Source organism: Callorhinus ursinus, unplaced genomic scaffold (genome assembly GCF_003265705.2).
Source record: "Callorhinus ursinus isolate GAN/ISIS: 27379988/994484 unplaced genomic scaffold, GSC_fseal_2.0 scaffold1, whole genome shotgun sequence".
Lineage (NCBI taxonomy): Eukaryota > Metazoa > Chordata > Mammalia > Carnivora > Otariidae > Callorhinus > Callorhinus ursinus.
Window position 1 is genome coordinate 69,904,345 of NW_027397063.1, and position 19,549 is coordinate 69,923,893.

Here is a 19,549-nt window from a genome sequence, read left to right on the forward strand (position 1 = left end):
TATAAGGTATTATTTGTTTCAGAGGTACAGGTCTGTGATTCAACAGTTTTAGAATTCTTTATATCAGTGTTGTCCAGTAGAACTTCTTGCTATGATTGAAATGTTCCTTGCATGCTACCAAAATGGTGGACACTGGACACATGTGGCTACAGAGCAAGGGAAATATGGCTAGTACAACTGAAGAATTTTAACATTAATTTTATTTTTATTACAATTTAATCGACTTAAATTTAAATATCCACATGTGACCAGTGGCTATTACATTGGACAGCACAGTTTTAGATCATTGAAAATGAAAATGAAAATAAATCCAGGTGATAATAGAAATAGAAAAGGCACGGGAAGATCTAAGAAAATAAGAAAGGTTGAAGAGAATGAGAAATAAAGAGGTGATTTGCCTAATTCTTTAAGAAAGAAATAATGAAAGTGAACAAATTGACTTGCACATTGAAATGCCTTTATATGATTATGTGAACTGCAAGGAAAAGCTGGAAAAACAATTGATAAGATACGACAAAGACAAAACAAATGCTTGAATGTTAGTATGAAGTTTTGAGAATATTATTTAGTCAATACTTAGCCAAACATAATAATGCTTTTCGTGGGGCAAATGGAGCAATCTTTTCAGGAAAATCTCTGGTTCTAGAAGAAATTATTTGGAATGAAGTATTGGAATGTCCCAAACATGGACACAGATAAAAAGTAACAGAATGAATTTTGATTATTTAGGGTGGCAGTTTCAAAATGAGACTATTAACTAAATGGCTAAGGGGCACCTGAGTGGCTCAGTCGGTTAAGCGGCTGCCTTCAGCTCAGGTCATGATCCCAGGGTCCTGGGATCCAGCCCTGCATGGGGCACCCTGCCCCGCGGGACACCTGCTTCTCCCTCTCCCACTCCCTCTGCATGTGTTCCCTCTCTCACTGTGTCTCTCTGTCAAATAAATAAATAAAATCTTTAAAAAAATAAATGGGTAATAAAGTGCCACAAAAATATATAAAATTTTAAAAAGCAAATATTGCCCAGTACAACTAGATTGCTCCAAGGCATATTGGACAATGATTATTGATGTCATTGAACTATACTAGATAGGAAAAAAAAGGATGTCAAAATTAATTTCATTGGTTTTATATCTCTTATGAAAAAGAACAAGTTTTGATTTAAGTAAAAAACTAAGAGAGCAATTTTCAGCTTTTGGCTTTTATTTAAAAGATTGCCATTTGTATGTCTTCTTCAGACATATATAAAAAAATTAATTTTGGAGGAAAAATAAAATTAATTTTGAATTTACCCTACCCCCTGTTATTTGGTATGAATTATTGTTTGCTGTTAATATTGTTAGCAAACTATTACAACAGAACAGATCAAAGCTTGACTTTTTCACTTTTAAAGGTATATTTATTTAAAGAAAATGCCTTTTCTAAATTGAAAACCACTGTGTCAATATGCAATATAAGCTATATTCCAATAAAATGTAGTAAAATCAGAAGAAAAAATTAGGAGAGAGAGGATTTATACATAAATAATCCCAAAACTAACTATAGAATGCATTTTCTGGCTATGATAGATCAAGGTATGGTTTCCGTTAAAGAAAAATCGCAATAAATGGAGAAATATACTGCTATATTCATTTTTTGCTATAATATTCCAGCATTAAAAAAATACTGGAGAAAACTTAGGAAATACTGCAGGCACTAGAACTTTGAGTGTCTGTGAAAATTGTAATGTAGGGAATAGAGATGTGTAATTACTTTCTATGATATTGATACTGTATAATATATGATCCATAAAAATGCTAAAAAGTAGTATGTAAAACTCACAGGTTCATTTTTAATTTGTGTGTTGCTTCAATAATTTTATTAACAATTCCAGTTGCTACTATCTGAGGCAAGTGGTCAAATGAGCTAATCTGGTGGAAAGACCTAGACTTTCTTTCTGAGAGCTAAAAAAATAGGATTTCTGAAAGACACACATCCCGGTCTTTAAGGATGGGGAAGGAGTGTTTTTGGTTTTATCATGATGCTTTGCTTTTTACTGTTGACTTTGATACTTACTAGTCTGTGAGCTCAAGTAAGTCTGGGTCTTCCAGTTGCTACAATGTTCGGCAGGGCTAACTCCCAGAACTGATCGACAAGACCTACCTGGGAAAGACAGGTGGTGACTGGGTGTCTGGCAAACATTTGAAAACAAGACCAGAACTTTTCCCCACTTGGGTTCCTTAAACATGGTCTTCCTGATTTTTAAGCTCTCATTCATTTTGAAGGGCATTAAATGTGCACATCATAATCTTTCCACTCCCCGCACATGCGTCATTGTGCATGAGACATGTGATACATGAGAGGGCTCATGAGGTCTATCTTTCAAGGGAAAATTATATCTATATCCATATCCGTATCCATCTCCATCTCCATATTCATATCTACAGCTATGTGTTCCGAGTCTTTCTGATTTTCAAGTATGTAATTTCAAACCTGTTACCAGTGAAAGAAATCTAAACTGGACCTGTGTTTGAAGACAAGGGTATGAAATGGAGCATGTCTAATGTTTTACTTTGACATGACTGCTGGGTGCAACACACCTTTTGTTAAGGTATTTTTTCTTCTAAGCATCTGATTAACATAAATTTTTTTATATTATACAAAAACATAATACCATGATTATGGAAATAAAAAGCCACCCACGAGCTTACTATCTTTAAAATCATCTATTTTCATTCTTTTCTTTCTTTTCCAAAAAAGCATATTTTTTCACAGAGTTGGACATGCAACACAAATATAATTTTGTGTTCTAATCTTTTCCATAAGCATCACACAATGAACCGTTCCAATGTGGTCTTTCGAATGACCTACTTGAATGGCTTCAAAAAATATGACTTTAGTGAATATATTGTCATTTATATCAGCATTCCAAAATTATTATGGGAAATTTACATTATTTTCAGTTCACTTCTATTATCAATAATACCTCTTTGGCCACTTTTTTGCCGTCCCTTTTCCTAGTCTTGGAGTATTTTCTTAAAATAAATCTCCAATAGTGGAATTGTTGGGTGAAAAGAGATAGGAACTTGATGAAATTGTTGGTTGTTACCCTCCTTTAATTTATTTATAAACACAGTCTTCCTCTCTCATTTAAGCAAACTAACAAGTTTACCAACTCACTAATTAACTAACTCAGTGTCCCAGTTTCCTGGTTGGTTTCTGTTCATATCCAACTGGTTCACAGAGTCCCTTATATTTGCTCCTTCCTGACAATGAACGTCTGGTTCACACATCTTCTTTACACAAATAAGTTGCAGTGATAACTTTTTGCCCTGAAGCTTGATCACTTCAGTGATCTATTGTCTGGCTTCAAGGAATTCCCCATCTGCAAAAGTGTCCATGAGACACAGTTTCAGCAATTGCGAAAGAAGCATACTGATAAGCCAGGTAAAGACTGGGCTCCTGGCCATCTGCTTTTTCTATCTCTTACCAATTAGGTCTCTGCCAAGGCACCTTGGGCTCAGCCACCAACCTGTCCCACCAGCTCTTACCAAAGTGCAGGCATCCGTGTGAATGTGGGCATGGACACTTATCATACACCCACTCCACCTTGAACTGGCCTAGATCCCATAAGGGACCTATTGGACACTCAGATGTAATCTTAACCCTCAAGAACTCTCTAGGCTGAAGAGATAAGATACATATGCTCGAAGAATATAGCTGAGAGTCTATGATTCCATAGAGGTTCAAAAGCGACGGATAACATCATGAGCCCTAAGCTCAGGCAAGAAGGACAGACAGGAATAAAAGAGGCAGAAAGGAGTGAGGAGGATATTCAGTTTGGAGGCATTCATTTGTCATCATCCAACCAATAAGCAGCTACCACATTTCAGGTTCTGAGCTAGGTTCTGGGCACACACAGAAGAAGGAGTTAGGTGGCATCCCAGTTCTTTAGGAGATCACAGTCCTATGGGAGAGATGCTCATAAGAAGATCATCACTATGTGGCATAATGCACACTGTCACAGAGGAATTGACAAAGTGACATTAATGTAATGGTCAGGTCTGCCCGTGAGACAAAATGTCCAACGGAATGGCAAAGTTCCCCCCAGACCAAAGGGGTCTGGTCTATTTTATGAAGATCATGTGAACCAAATGGGGAGGTAGCAGCGGTAGAGGAGAAAGAAGACTCTGCTTTCAGCCTAAAGCCCTGGGTTTTCACCTGACTCTACTACTTCAGAGCGGTGCGATTATGATCATGTTCCTCAAAGTCTCTGGGGCTCAGTTTTGTCACATGTAAAACAAGGATCCTAATACTTCTGCAGGAACTGCTGGGGGATTGAAAGAGAAAGGAGGTGATAAAGGGCCAAGTAAAAGAATTTATTCTTATCATCACCCTCATTGATGTCATCACATATGACAGCACTTTAGGAATTCTGACCCAGTACAAAGAAGCAAAGTTATTGGCGTGGTAACTAAATTATTCCCACAATTACCTGTCCTTGTCTCCTGGCTCTTAGATCTGGAAACAAAAGGGCGTGCCTACAAAGGAGTGGGCTTTGGTCCCACCACCCACCCCATCGTTTTTCTTCCCGTAGATCCCACCCTGTAAGGCCTCAGAATGTTCTCTTTGCGTCCGTAAGTCCTCCTGAACATGATTATTAGCCTTTCTTTTCTCTAAGGAAATTAAATCGCATAGTGTCAACTAAACCTAAGGATGTTTAAAGTGCATGGAGGGTTGGCCACACGCCCGGGGTTCACCTATTCACCCAAGCATTACTGCTCAGGCCATTTATTTCATAATTCCTCACAAGAAACTGTGGCAATAGCCAGAGATGACAGAAGTGACAGATGAGTCAAGGAGAGAGGTTGACTCAGAGGCAACCATCTCAGCCCTCGCCTAACTGGCATCCCTGAGCTTGCCGGCTTCCATAGAGATTTATACTTTTGTTTGGATATTGCTTTAAGGAGATTAAAGGATCTGTATTCCTGGAAGCCTTCTTCCCTGTTTCTTCCCGGGGCCCTTCAGGTCATGCTCCGATTCATTCCTTTGTAGTGAGAAGAACTCACATTCCTTGGGAATTTATTCTATGCCAGGGTTTGTATTGTTTTTTAAACTCATTATCTTATTTACTCCTCAAACCACTGCACAGGTACAGTGGTTATCCCCACTTCACAGATGAGGAAGCTGGCATAAAGAAAGGTGAGCTAAGGTGAGTCCAGGAGTGACAAGCAGAGCTAGACATGGGTTGTCTAACTCCAGAGCTCGTGCCTCTGAGGGTTCTGGAATTCTGCCTCCTTCAGGTAGGAAAGCCTGGAACCTCCATGACAAGCTCAGTCACCTCAACTTGTGAGTCACAGCTGAAGACTGGCTTAGGATTGGCTTTTCGTAAAGCAAGAACTATGGAGGAGTGGAAATTAGATGATGGATGGTCTAGGCAGTCTTCCTGTGCAGGGAACATGTCCTACATAGCTCTTGCTGGTTTGAGGCAGTCCATGGTTTACCTTAGCAGGGAAAAGAGAACAACATGTTTGGAAGAGGAAGAACCAAGTTGTTTAATGACTTTCTTCAGACTCCACCTCCCTGTATTCCTTGTGTAACACTTTTTTTTCCTTGAGAAAATGCGGTGGAGTTTATCACCCCGAACACATCTTGGATCATACTTTCCACTACTCAAGAGCCTCCAATAATGGTTTCCTATGGCCACAATCAGCAAGCCACCAAACTTTTTTAAGCCCACTGGTAAAAAAGATTTGGCTGTGTACCCAAATGGATTTATAATATGTGTGTGCATGTGTGCAAAACCATGCCAATATATTATGCACATTATAAAAAAGCCAGACAGAAATTATGAAAGAAGAGATAAATATAAAATAAAGAATACAATGTATGCTAATCTTCATAACGTCCTACCATCTTTCCTACCATCACAAGACACAGTCAACACTCCAGGCAGAGTTCATCATTAATAACAGTGAATGTGAACCCATATTTCAAGTACTTTTCCTGAGAATTTTAAATTAATTAATTAATTTATTATTATTTATTTTTTTTTGGCCTACTGCTTGCTGTATCTGATGAGGTCACCATTGGCTTTAACCCCTGAAATGTGGCCAGTGGAAAGCCAGGGACGGGAGAAAAGTTGGCTGTCCCATTTTCTTGTTGTTTGTTCGGTTCTTTGCAGGAATTTTTGAAAACCAGTTGTCCATTTTGTCAGGGTTTATTTAGTTAAATCTAGGTGTAAGGAATCCATAAATTTAAGAAACCAGGTACATGAAAACATCAGTAGGAATACCTCCTGAGCTCTCTAGGACATAGAATCCCCATCCACCCCTCAGAATGAGCTTAGTCGGAGATGTGATGTGATGTCATTGGACGTGGAGATCCAATAAGGGTCCCATAATCAATCTATATAGGACGTAATAGGACTTTTAAACTTCTTTTATGTAAATAAAAGTAAATATAAATGAAGATTTCAGTATGATATGCACACTCTCCTGGAAGCATGCACACCTCATTGGAAACCCCTTATCTACCAAGATCATATTCTTTAGCCTTCTTTAGGCTTCCAAGATTGGCCATCTACTCCAGCCATCACCCATTGCTATGATTGCCCCCTCACTGCATGGTACATACGATGGACATCTTTCTCTGAAAACTTTCTTCCCCCAGGCCTTTGCTCTGACTGTTCCCTCTGTTTGGAACACCTTGTTTTCCATTATTATCTTTGAAAATTTTACACCTCCACAGAGGCTCATCTCATCCTCCATCTCCTGTGTGAAATAATAACAATATCAACTAACATTTCTTGACCTCTTACTACATGCTGGACAATGTATTATCTCATTTAACCTTCACAACAATTCCAGGAGATGGATACTATTATGAGAAAGCTCAGAGACAGAACTGCTCAAAGCCACACAGCTGGGAAGTGAGGGAGCCAGGAACCAAGTCCATGAGGACTCCAGATCCCCACACTCCTTCACTGTATGTGTGCTTTAATTGCATTTGACTCGTTCGAACAGGTAAAGCTAACACGAAACCCTCCCCCTCTTCCTTCTTGTGGGGAGATGGAATTAGTCGCTTCTTCTTCAAGTTTCCACAGCAACTTTTTTGCAAATATTATGTAGGACTTACTTCACCCTGCCATATAGTGCTGTCATGTGTGCCTACCTCTCATATCCCCAGATATACAGTGAGCTCTTTGGCCAAGGGATCACATTGGATCCTTCACAGCACATAGCAGAGACATAGTAAAAACGGTCACGGGATGAATGAATTAATGGATGAATGGAAGAATAAATGCATGGGTGGAAAACAAACAAACAAAAGTCCTAGGTTGGGTACGATTCCTTTAGACTGTAACTTGACATTCTCCTAGTGACCTGACATACAAACTATAAAGATATACGAGTGTGAGTCTATAATACATGACAAAGATATCAAAGTGGAAGACAAGAGTTCCATTTCCCAACATTTGTAGAAGAACTTAAGAGTTATGCTATATTCTCTAACATATATGGACTGGATGATAAAGACTCAAACTTGTATTTACGTAATCCAACTTTCCAAACAACTGAGTGCAGTAAAAAACTGTCATCTTACAAAGTAGCACTTGATATCTTGGACAACTGGAAAAGGACTTATTGGGCAGACCATTCTAAAGGTGACAATAGTTAATGAAGTTTACAGAAGAAACTTTAGCTCATTTAATCCTGAAAATAATATGTGCACGCACACACACACACACACACACACACACACATGCACACCCTTCCCCACAGTGTAGGAATTTTTCTTTCTCCATTTTACTGATTAGAAAGCTGAGACTCATAGGGTGACATGACTTGCCCAATAATCACATAACCAATCAGTGACACAGCCCATACCCAAACCCAGGCTTTTAGACTCAAATCCTTTAATCTTTTCCCACTCTGTTCTTGAAACATAAAATGAATCTTAGAATGTCAGACATTTGAGCTATCAGAAACTCTTTGCCATGGACATAGAATAAATCGTCTCCTTTTCAGTGTTTTTTTGAAATACTGTTCGGTGTAAGCCTGCAGTCTTGAGGATTGTGCGTGGCAGGGAGGGACTAGTGGCTTTTAATCCCTAGATGAATAAACAGAAGCCCAGTCCATCTGTGATAAATATCCCTTCTAAGGGCCACAGGTGTGCACAACAGAGCAAGTGCCTTTCTTTTCCACCTCAGTGCAGAAACATCATAGAAGTATTTCATCCTCCACTCAATGAATCCATCCTTCCTTTTTAAATTTTCTTATTAACGTTTGACTGTGTCTTTATGTGGAGGAGCAAGAAATAGCTCTCTGACTGATAAGCTGCATAGTAAAATGGACTGGCTGCCATGCACCCAGTGGAGTCATAGATGTGAGTCATAGATATGAGGGAGGGCCTCGTTCCTGGTCCTCAAAGGCTGGAAGAGACAAAGGCAGAGCCCAACATCTCAATGTCACCTTTTCCACCGCCCCTGAACATGGCGTCCACACGGCAACAATGGGCTCTTGAAGGATGGGCCACTGAAGCCATCCTCAAGTACATCATGTATATGAAAAGTGTGGAAATGGAGGTAGAAACTAGATTTCATTTGGGATATCCTAGAGGACAGGACTAGAGGCAAGGAGTGAAATTAAAAGCAACCAACTTTCTAGTCATCCTCTTAACAGAGATGGACAACAGAGAAATGGAATAGTGAGCTTGCTGCCATAGGAAGCATTCAAGCAGAGGTTGGACCATCCTTCCTTGAGAGTGGTGTAGAGAGCATAAGGGTTTGGCTAGATCACCGCTAAAATACCCTTCCAGCAATGGCATTTTGTGTTCCTCCAAATATTCGACACTTGAATGCCTTGGGAGATGGGTTCAGACAAAGCGCATCTGTTCCATAATACTTGGCCACAGTACAACGCCTGCTGCCTGGACACAAAGCATTTCATAGACAGCTGTTACCATCCCTATTTCAGAAATGTGGTGAAAAGGGAATTCAGAGACAGGTGAGGGGCCTGCCACCACGTGAGCAGGTGGGAAGAGGCCCCCAGCTCCAGAGCTGCCCAGTTCTTGAGCCTGCACACTTCTCATCTTAACTCAGTGATTTGTGACCATGTGCAATAAGCCCCCCACCCCAGGAAACACCTTTGTTTAATCCCTCCTAGGTTATAAAATCATACAGTCTTGGTATTTAAATAGCCTTTGAACTTATGGAGTTTACAGGAAAGTAATGTTTCCCACTGACTCTCATTGAGAACTAGAAAATGCAACGAGCCCCATGGAATCCTAGGGAATTCTGTCTGGGCTCAGGGGTAAATAGGGCAAAAGTCACAGCCAAGTCTCCAGCCAGCTTGTTCCAGGGAAGCATGGAGCCAGTCTTTACAGAGGGAAAACGCTGAGTTCCAGGAATGGGAAATGTAATACAGTTTGTGAAGGTTGCAAGCATTTGGAGCTACAAGAAACAATAATGGTACAACTAGGAGTCATCTTTCTCTTGAAAGGTCTTTGTATTTCACAGACAGGGAAGCAGTAGGCCTTAGGAGAAAACCAGGAACTGGGGATCAGTAAAGCAGGGCCACCATTGACAAACTGTGTGATCTCAGGAAGACATGCAACCTCCCCAAGTCTTGGGTTTCTTCACAAGGAATTGATTGGAGGACCAGATGAGATCATGGATATGAAATATGTTGTATCTAGTAACGTTGGACAAATGGGAGGTGCTAACGTGATCATGCCTGCTTTATGTGCTTTTTCAGAAGTGAGTTGATAATATAATCATTCCAGAAGTGGAAACCAAAGCATGGTGATGTGAAGGAATATGGGTCCCGCTCTATAGTGCCGGGACCAAGAGAAGAGGTCTCCTTACAGTGGCTGCCCACAGCATGGTACTTTCTCTCCTTTTGAGAATCACACCATTACATAACTGTAATGACAGTGCCTCAGACCACAGAGATTTCCTTCTGCCCAGCTGCACCAGGCACATATATCCTGGGATGGAATCAGGAAGATGGCCACTTTCACATCAACTGGGGAGCCCCAACACCTACCTTTCTCCTCTCCACGTCCACTGCACACCCCCATTCCCCACCCCCTGCTGCTGACATGCTCTTTCCTGTTGGCAAAGTATGCATCCTCCGATGCTACCTTACATCAGGGGAGTAATCTCTGGCCTCTGTCTGGTTCTTTGCCCTTGCAGAATGTCCCAGCCATCATCTACCCTTTATAGGAGTCCTCAAAGCATTCTCCCTTCTGCTTGTCCACCAGTGCGGCCTCTTCGGTGAAGTTCTCTAATCACGGGCTTCCCCAACACCCACCCCCCACTATCTTCTTTACCTCAGAAAATGAAATAAAGAAATTCAAGTGACTCATCTATCCACATAACTGGAGGGGAGAAGCAGAAAGTGCAGAAACCATCATAGAATGATGAATATGTCTGTGGGCCTCTTGACTGCTTCACATGATCTGCTGAGCTTCATGAAAGGGAAGATCTAAAAATCTGAGTGGTGCCATATTGTCTCCAAAAGCGGCCAGTATGAAAATGAAGTATGACTTCCACCTTCCCGAGATGCAGGGTAGCTCCCACCTCACATGATCAAATGGGGCTCAGCAGCTGGCTGGGCAGCCTCGGGAGAGATGCCTACCTGGTCAGCACCACTGAGCCTCAGCCGCCCCCCCTGGCCAGGGATCCCCCACGCCTCAGTGCCACCCACCCTAAGGCCTGGGACCCCACTCCACGTCAGCCCTCTGGATACACAGCGGTGTCTACTGGGGGCAGTCAGCAGGGAGCCAACAGGGGGTGCCTTCTTGGGAGGCACAGCCCACTGGCAGCATTGGGCTTGACAGACCCTCAATTCTGTACTCTTTAGCTGGCTGGAGGCCTGCTAGACCAGTGTGCATGATGAGGGAGAGTCAGAGTCGGGGAAGAGTCAGAGAGTCAACCAGAGGGATACTCTGCCCTAGTCCACTTTACATATTGGGCATCTGCCTCAGATTTCATTAGGAAAAAACAAAACAAACAAACAAAACGAAAACAGGGCCCATGCAATTACAAAGAAAAAGTACGTAATAGCCTTGAATGCCCCCACTGGTCTAACCCAGTGTTTCTCAAACCTGAGTGAACCTCAGATCTCCTAGGGGCCTGGATAAAACACAAATGTCTGGGTCCCTCCCCAGGGTTGCTGCTTCAGAATTTTGGGGTGAGGCTGCTGTTCGGTATTCCTAACAAACTCTCAGCGACCCCGATTTTGCTGCTTTGGGGGATGAACATTAGGAACCATGATCTAGCCCAAATTTCTCCTTAAGAGCCCAGGAGAGGTGATTCCTCCCAGGTGCCTTAGCCAGTTGGAGATGAGCTAGAGTAGAGCCCTGGTCTCTGCCAGCCGCCACGCTGCCTCTTCCAGGGCTCATCCATCACACCTCACACCTGCTCTGCCACAACAGGGCCCTGGGCAGAGAAGGCCACTTGGATCTGGACTCTCGAGCAGCTTTACCCCTGGGACAGTGATCAAAGGGGACCATTCCTAACTCAGAGCCCATGCTCAGCCTGCCTGTGTCCCCAGTTTGGGAAGTTGCATCATGGCCCCAACACCTCAGGGTGCTAGCTGCCCCACACAGCACTTGTTCGTGCCTTCAGTCATCACTGAGCCTTCCCTGATCACATTCCTGCATTCTGTCCTCCAACACATCCTTATTGAGAGCTGCTGGGTGCCGGGCACTAACTTCTGAGATCCAGAGACTTCCGAGGGACAGGTTATTCCCGGCCCTTAAGGACTTCACAGGGAGGAAAACTAAGCCTAATCAAGTTGTTACCTCATGAAGGGCAAGAAGGGGGTGGCTCAGGTGTGTGAGGGAGAGGAGTGAGGAGGGTTTCATCAGGCAGGCAGGCAGGCAGGCAGACAGTAGCAGACAAGGGACATGGCATAGAGAAGACATGTTCAGTGCAAAGGATAAAATAATAAGAGACATCGATTGAATGTCTGCTGTACATCAATTGCTTTCCATACTTCTTTTAGGACCATCCCTACAAGAGATGCCATTATAACATCCTCATTTATGGATCAGGAAACTGAAGCTCAGAGAGGTTACACAACTTAACCCAAGGCCACACAGCTACTCCAACTTAGGTTCTCTGACCACAGAGCCTGATCTCTTAGCTACTATACCATCTTAACACTCTAAGCAAGGGATGGGCAGCTTGCACATGTCTGGAGGGCTGTAGGTTTACCGAAGTCCTGGATAGATGGGTAGGAGGGGTGGTTGGAAAGATAGGCTGGGGCTTTGTTGAGGGGCTTGATTATAGGGGGAGTCATTTGAACCTAACTCAGGAGGCTGCCAGGGTCACTGAAGGGTTTTGAGCAGGAGAGAGATTCATGGCACAACGGTGTTTTAGGAAAATCCCTCTAACAGCAGTGGGCAGATTGGGTTGGAGAGGGAGGCACTGGTGACCAGAAGATCACACTGGAGACCACTGCCGAATTTCAGAAGCAAGAGCATGGGAGGCTGGCTTAGGGTGGGGTGGCAGGCACAGAGGGAGACTCAGGGGCAGATGTTCTTCTCACCACTGTCATCACAAATATTTTTTGACCCTTGATGACATGCTTTATCCATATTAACTCACTTAATCCTAACAGTAGCTTTTGCATCAGATCCCTCTCTTTATGGTATTTCTTGATCCTCCTTTATCTCTATGGATTCATCCCCATGCCTGGCAGGGTTCCTGTTTGGGGATCAAGCCTGAAACTTCTTCCTTGAATACATAGGCATCATGGGTTGAGACAGTTCAGGATCAAGAAACCATGATCAGTCTCAGAACGATTTATTCTCTTGATTTTACAGCCAAGGGAGCTGAGGCCTGGAGATGACAATGACCTTGGCTGTGTCCCCTCGAGGAAGCGACAGAGGCTGGACCAGAAGCAGGAGGTCTTCTCCAGACTTCCACCATGCTCCGGTCCTCCTGCTTCCTGGGGCCAGACCATAGGCCTTGCAGCTGTGGTGGGTGCCAGATGGCATCTCAGTCACCAGACTGGAGGGCGCCTGAGGACCTTGTGGTCAGCGCCAGGCTGGCAGCCCAACCCCCACCCGGGCACCACGGGCACAGGGCAGAGGGACTGAGTGAAGGCAGCACGTGCGGTGGAGGGGACAAGAATGCAATGACTCAGGCCCACATTGGGGCATTGTTCTCAGTTGTCCGGGGAGCACCCCAGTCTGGAGGAGGCAGTTGCTATCTTCACTTTGTCGGAGAGTCACTCTTGACCCGGGGAGCCAACACAATAAGAGCAGAGGAGAGCAAGATGGGCTGCACCCAGGCAGCACTGGGCAGAAGCCATGGTGCCCACTGGGGCAGAGGATACGGGTTAGAAAACAGCTCACCTTCCAGCTCTGCTCTTGCCCTTGCCAACGCTGTGACCTTGAGGATGCTCTCACCTGAATCTGATGAGCCTCACCCTTCTCGACATCCTCATTTACAGATCAGGAAACTGAAGCTCAGAGAGGTTACCCAGCTTACCCAAGGCCACACAGCTCCTCAAACAGGTTCTCTGACCGCAGAGCCTGATCTCTTAGCTACTTAGCTACTTAGCTCCAGTATCTTGGAGATGTACAGAGTGGCCAGTAAGCTAAAGCATTAAAAAAAAAAAAAAAGCCTTTTGACCTAGAGAATTCTACACGTGTGTTTTACTCTGTTCAAGCTGCTATAACAAAATACCACAGACTGGAGAGGTTATAAGAAGAAAATTCTATTTCTCACAGTCCTGGCAGTTGGGAAGTCCAAGATCAAAGCAGCAGCATGGTCGAGTTCCTCTGAGAGCTCACCTTCTGGTTCGCAGCTGACGCCTTCTCGCTGTATCCTCACATGGTGGAAGACCAAGGGATCTCCCTGTAGCCTCCTTTGTAAGGGCACTAAGCCCATTCATGGGAGCTTCTCCCTCATGACTTAACCACTTCCTGAAGGCCCCACCTCCCAAGACCATCACCTTGGGGGTAATGATTTCCACATATGAATTTTGGTACCATTATCATTATTAATGCTAAGAGTGATATCATTAAACATTCTTAAAGGAAACATGATGGTGAAATGTGACCTGTCTCCATGAAGGGTATGTTTGAATCCTCTGTACTGTTTTTGGAACGCTTATGTACATTTGAAATTACTTCAAAATAAAATGTTTAGAAAAAAAAAGAGTTAAGGAAATCCTCTTTAATTCAGCCAGGTTCGCCACGAGGCAGGCATACTTCAAACACAGAGAGAAAGGTCTCTGCCTTTGTAGAGCTTATGTCTTAGCAGGCAGAAACAAGTATTAAACAATGCAAGAAACATGAAGAGTGTCTTTTGTGTTAGAAGGTGTTAAGTCTAAAGTGGGACGAAGTAGAGTAGCGGAAGGGGAGTAAAAGTCCCAGGTTTGGGGCAGTGGGGAAGGACTTGCAGGCTGCCATATCACTGGTCAAGGAAGGTCTTATTGAGGGGCTCCTGGGTGGCTCAGTTGGTTGAGCATATACCTTTGGCTCGGGTCATGATCTTGGGGTCCTGGGATCGAGCCCCACATCGGGCTCCCTGCTGAATGTGGAGTCTGCTTCTCCCTCCCCTTCCGCCCCCTCCCCAACCCCGCCAGCCCCGTTCCTGTGTTCTCTAGGTGGGAATAGCATGCCAGGGGAGAGCAAGCGAATCACTCTAGGAATAGCCAGGAGACCAGCCATGGTGATCCGTGGGGCCTGGGAAGTGTTAGAGGAGACAAGGTCAGAGCCAGGTCCTGCAGGGTCTTCTAGGCTGCTTTGAGGATTGGGATTTCTCTCTGAGAGAAATGGACACCAAGGCTGGGATTTCAACAGAGGGGTGAAATGGTTGGATGCACACTTCAAAAGGGTTGTTCTCACTTTCGAGTTTCGAATATACTGGGAAGCTCAAGGGAAGAAGCAAGGAGACCAGGTAGAAGGTGATGGCCCCCACCAGAGGGATAGCTGCAGGCAGTGAGAAGTGATTAGATTCCGGACATGTGTTTTAAAGGTGAAGCCAACACAATTTCCTTAAGCCAAATGTAATCTCTAGCCCCCTTTCCAGCCCTAAAACCCTTTGACTGCATTGGAATCCTTCATCACCTCCCCAAACTTTCCCACCAAGCATGGGGAGAGAGACAACTGTGCTGCTTTTAAAAATTAATCCAAATTCTCTCAATGGTTCTGTTTCTTGACATGAATATTAGGCCCACATGGAAGCTGTGTCTTCGATTCTGTGGCCCAAGCTTTTTGGGTTGATGTTGACTCAGCCCTGTTCCTTGCCCGAGTATAAAGACAGCATGAGAGAAATAAGAAAGAAAAGGCTGTCTTTCCCTGAGAAGAACTGCCGAGCCCAGAGGCCACCCCAGGGGGACAGTAATGAGGCTAGAACTGTCAATGACAGTTCATTCAAAGTCTGAATAAGAAGGTAAACTCCCTATGAAGTGCCTGGGCCCCTGAGAACAAACTCCATTCTTGTCACTGTTTCTGACTGAGGCAGATGTGTATGATCCGTCCCCTGGACAATCCCGGTAATTGGCTCCCTGGTTCCCCTGACCCAGGATTGCCCCGCTCAAACTTCCCTCTGCATTGCCACAAGACATGAAGTCCCCAAGCACAGGGAGGAGGGCATTGTCTTGCTCCTGACCTGTTCTAGCACACCTGTATCTATGCCAGGCCGGAGCTTTAAGAAGGACTTTCCTCCGAAGAAAGCCACCCTGCTCTCCCAGATGCCCCAGGCGGCGGTAGAGGACATCTGGTTGGGGCAGGAGACTGAATTCAATCTTGAGGCATTGTATTCTCTTGACCTCAATTCCACCTGGGTGATGCAGCCTTCTTCACTTCCTCCCCTAATTGCTGTGCAGTGTTACCGTGGGCTGTTAAACAACTGCCACCTTCCACCCCAGACCTGGATGCCATCCAAGGGCAGGTAAAAATATTCCTCCCTTCACATAAATAGTCAGAGTCTGGAAGAAACCTGCTCAAGAACTAGATAGCATCACTGTGGCCCATCCAGTGATTTTGGCCTGTCCCCACCCAGTGCCTCATTCTTTGGAATTGGTCACCCTGTTGGCTATTCTTCCCTCAACTGCCCCTTTCTTGACTTCTTTTTCAACGTCTTGGGCTGAGAGTTTGGGTCTAGAATCATGGAGGAGCGCAAACCTTTCAAATGGAGAGAACTCAAGTCATCTTTTTTTTTTTCTTAAGCAGTAAAACTTCCTCCTTTTTATCCCCCAAACACACCTGACCTGGATCCCCAATATGTACAGTATATAAAGGCAAAGTGCCTTCGGTTGAAGAGGCATGTGGGGGCCTAGTTTCCTTGCCCCCTTCCCCACCCCAGCGGTGCAGAGCCAAGCTACCAAAACCATAAGCCCCTAATTTATTCATTTTCATTTTAGAAACGATAGTTGTTGAGGCCTAGAGACTTATCTCAAATCATTCAGTGACTCAAAAGAAAAGGAGAGTTGAGGACCTTGGTTCCTGATGTTTAGCTCAGATGGTTTAAGGGCTCAGGCATTATTAGGTCATCGGGTGCAAAGGACTCTGGGCCTTGACTGCGGAGTGCTGGGAGTGCTGTGGAGTAGCCGCTGTAGTCACCCACCAGCTCCCAGAGCCAAGGGCACACACCTCTCAGCTCCACTTTCAGTGAGTTCATGTCGAAAGCTTGAAATTGGCCATGGTGGGAAATTGGCAAATACTACAAATTAGGGCTTCCCTTTTCCCCAGGAGAACTGATTAAACACCACAAGCTTGGGCATGTGCAGTTTGGTTTACCAGGTCCTGAAATAGACTTTTGCAGAATGTGACCCTTGCTTCTTAGTCTTGAAAGATTTCAGGGAATAGTCTTGAAATGTGAGCATGCAAAGAGAACTTTGGGATTGTCCCATCCAAGGTAGACCGACTGAAATGCTTAGAGAACCAGTTGATAAAGTAAACGGGCCAAGCAGCTGGGTAGAAGAACATGGAGAATGATGAGGAACATGGTGGAAAACCCCAAAACATTCAAATCAAACAACAACAGTGTAGGAGTTTGCCAGGGCTGCCATATTCGCAAAGGGTTCTAAACGGGGTGGCTCAAACAACCAGGCCTGGCAGAGTTGCTTCTTTTGAGGGCTGCGAGGGAGTGATCTATTCTAGGCCTTTCTCCTTGGCTTGTAGGTGGTTGTCTTCAAGGTCATGTGGCGTTCTCCCTGTATGCATGTCTGTTCAATATGGCCACCAGTCATGTTGCATTAGAACCCACCCTAGTGATTCCATTTTAACTTGATTCTCTCTTTGCAAAGGCCCCATCTCCAAATAAGGTCACATTCTGAGATACAAAGGATTAAGACTTCACCATACGAATTGTTGGGAGGCCACAATTCAGTCCCTAACATACAAGCAGGACAAAAGCAAACCTGGGAATCACAATGGCCTGCTGACTTCCCTGAGGCTAGTCCATTTGCTGAATTTTGCAGGTGGGAAACTAAAACTCTCGGAGGGAAATAAGTGGCTCTCCAAAGGTCATGGGGGAAGAAAGGCAGAGGCAGGCCTTCTGGTTCCGGCCAGGGGCTTTTCTCTTCCACTTGCCTGCCTCCTCTGACTTGAGGGGGTTTCACCCATATGTGAATGTCTTTTCAGCAGCCTTGGAGAACTGGTAGGCCACCTGAGCGTCAGGCTGTATCTGGTGCCCATCTCCAAACTCCCCATAGCTCACAGCATGGGTGAAACACACAGCAGACACTCAGAAAATCCATGTTGAGTGTCATTACCTCAACTCTCTGTCCTTAGCAGAGGTTCTGGATGCTCTTGGGCTCCAGGCTAATTTCTAGCCCCTGCACCATGGGTTGGCCTTACATGCTTTGAGGCCTTTGTTTTTCAGTAGTGCTTTCTTGCTATAGACCAACAAAGGAGGCCAGAGAGAATGGGCAGCAGGACTTCAGGATTTTCCCACTCTTGTTGATAGCAACTATGAGAACAAGTCAGACAATGTGGTTCAAATCCTAGACCTACTGGATCAAACATCTACTCTACAGGGTGACCACTTACCCTCTCTGAGCTTCATTTTTCTTCTCTGAAAATTGGGGGCTAATAATACTTAGCTCACTCAAAAACCCATTCATTTGTTCTTTCACCCAGGCAGTCTGTGTGGTTAGAACCTCTCTGTGCAGTGGGCTCGTCACCATGAAAAAGCCATGGCCCCTGTCCTCTTGAAGCTTGCCCTGGAATGAGGAAAGCAGACACCATCAATGTTACAGTCTGTGATCATGCATGCCAGAGAGAGCTCTGGAGACTGAGGAGATGTGCAACGGGAAAACCAAGGGCAGGCTTGGGTCCAAGCTGAATCTTGAAGGGGAAGATGTATCCAGGTGAAGAGTGGAGTGAGAGAGGCAAGTGTCACTGAGGGAGCATCAGGGATCCAGAAAAACATGCAGGGCATAGGGAGTCCCGTGTCCAAAGACCTAGACAGGAGAGAGCGTGGAGGGGCAGGGGAAGAATTAAGGAGGTAATGAGATAGCGTATGGAGAAAGTGCATCATGTAGCGCCTGGCACAGAGTGGATACTCAATAAAGGTCACTTGCTTTCTTCTTCTCACAACATGCCTATATATTTTATTTTGTCAAATCTGAGACCAAGAGATATAGGCATAAGATTGAAGAACATACTTTAGTAATATGACTCGAAAGCTACTGGAATCCATATTCTCGTTGACAGTATTCTAAATAACGTATACTTATTTATTGGAAAAGTATGCATTGTATTTTTCAGACACATGGAAGAAAATCATTGTCAATATATTCATGTGTGTGTGTGTGTGTGTGTGCGTTGTATGAAACAATCACTGTTCCTTGTCCACATGAGGAATTTACCACCTGCTGCCTTGAGTGAACACAAATGTTACTGTTTGTTCTGTACATTCTAATTATCTTCACACACCTTTCACTCTTTGATCGTTCCAGGCTTTTCACATCAGAATTCCCAGCCCAACTGGTGACTGGGCTGAGGAAGCTTTCTGAAGCATCAGACTGCAGGAAACCCACTCAGGGACTTGGTTAATAAAAACAAGAATGAGAGCAAAAATCTTAAAGATAGACAACAACCTGAGGGGTGATGGAGAGAGGTGGGTGGGGGATGGGCATTAAGGAGGCCACTTGTTGTGAGGAGCACTGGGTGTCATATGTAAGTGATGAACCATTAAATTCTACACCTGAAACCAATTTTGTCATTTGTGTTAACTAACTAGAATTTAAATAAAAACTTGAAATTAAAAAAAAAAAAAGGAGTGAGAGCAACAACCTCCAATGCATATGTGGTTTTCCTTTTTTGGGAAATTTTTTTGTAATGTGTGTGCCCGTGAAAAATACATCCCCTCTCTTTTTTAAAATTAATTAATAAATTTAATTGGTTAATGGAATTTTTAGAGAAAACAGTCTCTCAAATCTTATCAATGATTATGTAACAAAAATCAAAATATTTCTATTCTCTTTTCAAAGTAATGTTGGCTTATACTGCACAAAATAATATTACCATCTTGACTGATTCATTGTCTGGTAACAGGATACCAGCGTGAATAGAGACAAGAGGGGGTAGAAAGAATTTG

At 44.1% G+C, this 19,549-nt stretch overlaps 1 long non-coding RNA gene across 1 annotated transcript in view; it reads left to right on the forward strand.

Moving 5' to 3' along the window:
• LOC141373306 (uncharacterized) overlaps positions 1 to 19,049 on the forward strand; it is a 41,900-nt gene extending 22,851 nt beyond the window's left edge. The window contains exon 5 of the long non-coding RNA XR_012379147.1: positions 18,909 to 19,049. This is a non-coding gene — a long non-coding RNA (uncharacterized lncRNA). The remainder of the gene's footprint in view (positions 1 to 18,908) is intronic.
• Positions 19,050 to 19,549: the final 500 nt, after the last annotated feature.